Source organism: Babylonia areolata, chromosome 3, assembly GCF_041734735.1.
Source record: "Babylonia areolata isolate BAREFJ2019XMU chromosome 3, ASM4173473v1, whole genome shotgun sequence".
NCBI lineage: Eukaryota > Metazoa > Mollusca > Gastropoda > Neogastropoda > Buccinidae > Babylonia > Babylonia areolata.
In genome coordinates, this window is record NC_134878.1 from 42,241,672 (window position 1) to 42,249,360 (window position 7,689).

The following is a 7,689-nucleotide window of genomic DNA, read 5'->3' on the forward strand; positions in this document are numbered from 1 at the left end:
TACTTTTGTGAGTATTGCTTGACAGGTACAACATCATCAGAACTTTTAGAAGAACATATTAAGCGATGCGCGCAGATCAACCACAAGAACTATTCTCGCGTTGAGATGCCATCGGAGAAGACAAAAATGATCAAATTTACCAATTTTCAAAATCAAATGCAAGTTAGTGATGTGATATATGCTGATTTTGAGGCGATTTGTAAAGAAATAAAAGACGATTCCGATTCGAATAATACCATCAAAGAAAGCGAACACATCATCTCGTCATACGGGTTTGTGCATGTTAGGTCTGATGGAAGGGCGTAGAAACCGCAACTATTTCGTGGTGAGAATGCGGTCAGTCATTTTCTCGAAAAACTTCGAATAACATATCATACTGTCAAGGAATTGAAAAAACCAGTTCCAATAAAGGTGACCAAAAAAGATAACGAATCGTTTGAAAACGAACGAGTTTGTTGGATATGTAGAGGGGAACTACTCGCAAATGATAAAGTAAGAGATCATGACCATATCACAGGGAACTATAGAGGTGCCGCGCATGCATCGTGTAATCTTAAATTGAGAATAAAACCCGACGAATTTGTGTTGCCGATATTATTTCACAACCTCAAAGGTTACGACTCTCACGCGATCATTTCGGAGCTCGCGAACAAAGGTGGTGGTAGAATTACGTGTATCGCGAATAATAAAGAGAAGTACATCACATTCAGTTGGGGAAGGTTGAAGTTTTTAGATAGTTTCGCATTCTTGAGTTCGAGTCTCGACCAGCTTGCGAAGAACCTTCCGGATGATAAGAAGTTTTTAACGCGCGAACATTTCACAGATGAGGAGGAGTTCAAGCTCGTTACGAGAAAAGGAGTCTTTCCGTACGAATATATTACCGATTGGAGTAAATACGAAGATACAAAACTACCAAAGAAAAGTCATTTCTTTAGTAAACTTAACAACACGGATATATCAGAAAGTGACCACAAGCATGCCAAGAATGTGTGGAAGAAGTTTAAATTTAAGAATCTAGGTGATTATAATGATCTGTACTTAGTCACTGATGTGCTGTTACTTGCCGATGTGTTCCAGAATTTTAGAAATACGTGTTTGCGAACTCATAATCTCGATCCTGTTCATTATTACACGCTTCCCGGAATGTCTTGGGATGCTTTACTCAAGAGTACGGGAATAGAACTCGAACTGTTGACGGATATCGAACAATATAACATGATAGAGGCGGGAATACGCTGTGGAATCAGTATGACTGTAAGAAGATACGCGGAGGCTAATAACAAGTGTATGAAAGATTACAGGCCTGAAAAAACGGATTCCTATATCATGTATCTCGACGCGAACAACTTGTATGGTTGGGCGATGTTACAAGCTTTACCCACGGGTGGATTTATCTGGGATAACGATGCCAATCTCGAAAAGATTCTAAATCACCCCGACGATGATGAGACAGGATATATTGTGGAGTGTGATATCGAGTACCCTAAGGAATTACACGACGAACATAACGATTATCCCCTAGCTCCTGAGAAAATAGAAATAAAACTCGAAAACCTCTCACCCTATCAACGACGCCTTCGTGAAAAACTCGAGATGCGCGGAAAGGAAACGAGAAAATTAGTTCCGAATCTATGGAATAAGGTTGGTTATGTCGTTCACTATAGAAATCTCAAGCTATACACGCAACTTGGCATGAAAGTAACTAAAATCACAAAAGTGTTAAAGTTTAATCAAAGTCCCTGGATGGCGCCCTATATATTGATGAACACCAAACTGAGACAAGCCGCTACTAACGATGCCGATAAAGATCTGTATAAATTAATGAACAACTCGGTATTTGGTAAAACTATGGAAAATATCAGAATGAGAACGAATATCAAATTATTCAAGTTAGATGAAGAGGACAAGGCACGCAAACTAATAAACAAACCGGCTTATGTCGATCATATGATCATCAACGAGAAACTTCTAGCGATTCACTACAAAAAAAATAAGCTTGTGCTCAATAAACCTATCTATATCGGGATGGCCATTCTCGACCTATCAAAGTATCTCATGTATGATTTGTATTACAACCACTACAAGAAAAAATATGGAAGTAGATGCAGGTTGTTATATACTGATACCGATTCATTCATTCTCCACGTAGAATGCGAGGATTTTATCGCTGGTATGGATGATAATGTACATGACCGCAGTAATTTTCCAAAAGATCATCGATTGTACGATAAATCGATAGAGAAAGTGCCAGGATACATGAAAAGTGAGCTCGGATGTAAACCGATCCGACAATTCTGCGGCTTGCGCTCGAAGATGTATTCGGTTGTAGCGGATGATGGATCAGTTATCAAGAAAGCCAAGGGCATAAAAAAAATGTGTGGTGAAGGATGAAATTGAACCCAATATGTATAAGGAGTGTATTGATCGATCTGTTCAATTTACTAATAGTATGAGAATGTTCAGATCGTATAAGCACAAGATGTACACGATCAAGCAAATGAAGACATCACTCTCACCGTATGATTCCAAACGCTATTGGCTAGATGATGGTATTACATCTTACGCCTACGGGCACTATGGTATTTCTGTATCGTGAGGAACAACCATAAGCTCTTCGTGTACAAACCCTCTGGATGGGCCATTTTGTAAATAATAAAGAATAGGATCGCCGGGCATCATACGCTTAATATTATAAACTTTAAGAGACCAAACGGGATCCGTTGCTCGTTTGCGAGCTCCACCCTCGAGCTCACCGGGCTCATACAAGTACCGAACTTGCACATCACGCGGTAACTCTCCTTTATCATCTTTAGTCGGTGCAGAGGATTCGGCTTCTACCGATTTGGCCTTTATTGCGACCGACGGTTTCTTACCTATAAGTCTCGTCACCTCATTATTCAATGCAGCCACAACAGCCGGTAATCTAGTGACCCATTCTGTTGATCGATTCGGCGATTTCATTTCAGCCACATATTGATGACTAAACAATCGTTCTGCCAGCGTACGATTAAATCTTTCTACAATAGCCTGGCTTCTGTGTGTCTTTCCACGCCTTACTTTTTAAAAAATTTTGTTCACAGCACCCATAAACTCTCGGCCAGGATCTACCTGAAGAAGTTTGGGCAACTTCAATGGGCTACGGTCGTAAATACGTAAAAAAGCGGCCGCCACTTCGACGCTGTCTTTCGTTGTCAGGGGTTCGGCTTCTTTATATCGACTCGCAACATCAACGACAGTCAGCGCATACTTATACGTCTTACGTCCCGATTCTGTCATAGGGTAAAAATAAAAGGTCAGCCTGATGAACCTCATTTGGGACAGTAATATCAAATTTTGCTCTCGGAATATACTTTGGAGGGGGTAGATAAATTTGCCATATAGCTTGTTTTTGTAACCATTTTCTAGCCTCATCCTCAGACACCTTGGCTGCTTTCGCGAGTTTTTTAATCGCCGAATAACCCTTCCAATAACCGCTTGGGCTGTAATAGATCTTTTCCATTTTATTTAAGAAAGTAAATGTTTAATATTTTGAAATCGCAAAATCAAAAATGACCATGGTCATGATAATAAATACGTATTCTCGATCTTTTTGTCCCTCTGAGGGTGTATAAAAATCTGAAAGTTGGGGTTTATGAGAAAGAGGGGGTAGTGGCTCCCCCATCACTTTATAATATTCTTGCATAGCCATATCCACATCCTTAAACGTGTTCACAGCATGTTGTTGTTGTCTTAGTTTTTCATTTATATAATCTAAACGTTGAATCCTCTCTTTCTGCCATTCTGCGGTCGCTGCCTGAAGTTGTTCTTGCGCTTTGTTGTGTCGTTTCTGTTCTTCTAACGCGTCTGAAGACCCCAGTTTACTAAATAAAAAATTACTTCCGGTAAATGCTAAAGCGTTTACTATTGCCCCACCAACGAGTAACGCTACTGATGCCATACTATAATGATGATATTATTATTACTTCAAAATATCATGTGGGAGAATACCTTGTTTTTCCAACATACCCTTCGTAGCCATAGCGAGGGCTATATCCAAAGTGACCATCCCGATATCTTCGAGGTTGAAAGCCAGTCTACGTGTCGGGGCTTTCGTAAATATTAATTTTGTCAATCTCGAGTAACCAGCGGCCAATGCGCTGACCACAACCGCGTGGTATACAGTGTTTGCAATTTCTTTACCGTTTATATTTGGCGTTGCCATTGTTTGTTGTTTATAAATAGTGTTCAAATTAATGTTCAAAACATGATAAATGGGTTGGGTTTTGTTACCACAGGTGGTGGTGGTGGTTGTACTGGTTTTTTCGACCGATTAAAATATATGTAAACACCACAACCTATTATCATCGTAGCAGCAGCAATATACAAGGGATTGATAAAAACGTGATCTGGTCTCCTCGATGATGGTTCTTCTTCTTGTTCTTCTTTCGCTTTTCGAAGTTTTTCGAGAAGTTCATGTTTTGCTTTTCTAGCAGCAGCACCTTTTCGACCCGCTTCAACTTTCTTCTGATTCTTTGGTTTTGTTACTTCCTCCATTATATTTATTAAATTGACAATGTTTAACAGTAGTTACAGCTGTGGTGAGCGGAGCTAAGAACATGCCAAATCTGTGATATAGTTCGCAAGTAAAGCTGTTAAGCGCATGTCCCAGGAATGGATCTTGCTCGAGATCACTATTTAATTTTGTTTGGTCATCAATTGGGAGATACATACAAACTGCTCTGGTATACAGTTGTATAATTGTATTACCGAGTGATTTTGTAATCATCGATCCTAAACTCGCTTCGTATCTCGTATAAAGCTTGTCTATATCCGCATCTTTCATCACTTCGATTTTATCAACACTAAACTCTTTCCCTAAATATTCTTTTGCTCCACCGGCTGAGACCACCGCCATAAGCCTGTCGCGTTTGGGATCCTCGGATAGTAATTGGTCCATCTTCTTATATTCTATATACCTCCTTTTAAGTTTAAAATAATGAAAAACTACAAATCCAACGACTAAAAGTGTTAAGAAATTGCTAACCAGTGCTAAGGAATTGTTAAGCAGTGTTAAGAAATTGTTAAGCATTGTTAAACAGCTGTTGATTATTACTAGCAAATTTTATATGCAACTGGTTGATCAGTTTTTAATATCAACTTGGAGTGTTTGGTATTTGCCAATGATTTCCTAACCTCTTTACGTTCATTTTGTGTTGGAATGACATCGTTTTCTCTTAAACACTCATCAAACGAGTCCCTATCCTTACAGTGAAATAAAGCCACCCATTTTGTTTGTTCGCGAAGGTCAGTAAGAACCGAGTTGTATTTCTGAGTCAACACCCACACAGACTGTTTCGCGTGTCTTCCAGAAAATGCGAGTTTACTCAACATTTGCTTCTTTTGAGTAAGAGCCTTTAAGTCACTACAGTCATCGATGATGTACAACGTTGGCTCCCCGGCAAATATTTCAAAAAACAGCCCAAGCCATTCGTGAAGTTTATCACCGGGATTAACGGTGTATACCCCGCGGTCCTTTCTTACCCACACTCGGGATCAATAGGCTTTATTATATTCGAGAGTAGGGCATAGAATTACAATATTCTCGAACACACCACGATATGTCGTTTGTAATAAATCTAAAATAAATTCGGTCTTACCGCACCCAGTTTGCCCGCAAATAATTGCGGAATGTGCTTCTTTAGTAAACAGCCTCGACAAATCTTCCATCTTCTATATTTAATTGTCCATCCATAATTACAAATACATACGCATTTAGCGGTTCCGCCGTTTCAGCTTTTTTCTGAATCTGAATCGTAATGCCTTCAGACGCATTTTCGATACGACATCCACTCCTGTGAAGAGAATTATCATCTGTGGTGCGCATATCCAACCAAAGAGCATAATTATTCGTGAAATATTCGCCGACTGTGACATCCACTAGTTCTAAATCTTTTACCACTTTGTCTACTTCGGGGTCGCGTTTTTGCGTTCCGAAAAACTTTCTGATTTCATCCCATTGTTGATAGAAACGCATACCTTGACTAAACAGTTGATTGGGCACACCTTCGATCGTCACTTCAACCTTATTGATCTTAGGATTGTAATACTCATCAAACAACAGCAGTACCCCCTTCATACTTTTTGCCGGCACGTCGAGATTAATATTCCAGAGTGTGTCAGATTTGTCCAGAGGAATTTTACGATGTCGTAGTATTCTATCATATAAAATAGCGAGCCTACCCGAATAATAACCGGCTATCTGTCTCGCAAGTTCGGGTTGTGTGACTTTCTCAAACTCGAGACTAATCCCTTCCATCGTATAGGATACATCCGGGTCTGTGCTGAGGATAACCTTGTTATAAGCGTTAAAGGTAAGTTCATACTCCAGGCGATTGCCGAGAGCACTCTGATAAAATGGTGCATGAGATTCTAGCAATTTGAAATCAAGCGGAATACAAAATCGATTACCATAAGCCTCCGCAATGGCGGCATCTCTAACGATAGTGTTATCTTTATTATCCGCGTTAATACGCAATCGTGTCCCATTACGGTGTGTAGTTAAGTCAATACCTTGATAAACGGCGTTTCTTCGTTCTTGTTGAGTTCGCCAAAGATCTCCATAAGTATAAAATACATCACTATCTTCAACGCTCATGATTTCATTACCGGAAATGCGAATGGTTGTTTTACGTACTATGGCTCTACCAATATTATCAACGAGTGTTCTGTTCACATCTGTTGTAGAAGTCAAAGAAATTTTGAATGCTAGTCGAACACTCCCCGGAACGATCACATCGTCAACACCTAAATTAGGAAAGCGTACAAGAAGTTGTTGATTCTGATCGATAGTTGACGGATTGTTAGTAATCACGACAGTCTGCCGCACGCCCTTTATCCCCCGCGGCTCCCGCAAACTTCTCATTGGATTAAGCTTTCTTCCACTCATTTTTTGTTTTATATAGATATAATGAAACTTTATATTATAAGTTTAATATGGCGGAAGGGTTCGCAGAAGGTGGTGAGTCAATAATAGAATCTGGTTCCTTGCAAACAGAATTATTAAAGAGCGCGGTTGATGATTACTATGATGCATTTGGACAAGAGCCCGATGTTGGGCGAAATTATGCCAATTTTGAACTTGATAGTAGAGGTACACTACGATTAAAAAATAATCCAGATTTTAATATCATTAACGTCCGCACGAAACAACCCCTAGCACTTTCAACACTAGCGGGAAAACCTGGTGGAGCAAATATTATTCGCGAGGAACTTGGTTTTGTAGACTGGAGGAAAAACTTAAAACCCCAAACGGTCGCGGCTCTCCAAAAGGTTGAAACCAAACTGGGCGAAGAAATTGAGATGGATGATTTCTCGCCAAATACAACTGATGAAGTACTTAAAACTATAGATGATCCTCCCCTGGATGGCACCGATGAACTGGGTGGTTATATTCGTGAACTCAAAGGTTTAGACAAAGCCATGCAAAGACAGCGTGGTAATCTTTCTGACAACCTCTCAAAACTCTCTCACCTGGATGAAGAAATGTCAACTTTAAAAATAAGAATTCAATCTGCGGAACTAGCTGATAAACATGAAAGCGAAATCAAACCCTTGCGTTTACAATTAGACGATCTAAACATCAAGCGTGCTGCACGACTAGAAGCGATATCAACACACAAAGAAGCGCTGCGATCTCAAATCAGCAGAATG

At 39.8% G+C, this 7,689-nt stretch overlaps 1 protein-coding gene across 1 annotated transcript in view; it reads right to left on the reverse strand.

The window, feature by feature from the left end:
• LOC143280326 (kinesin-like protein KIF2A) overlaps positions 1-7,689 on the reverse strand; it is an 84,591-nt gene that overhangs the window by 54,534 nt on the left and 22,368 nt on the right. The gene's annotated exons all lie outside the window — the stretch shown is intronic.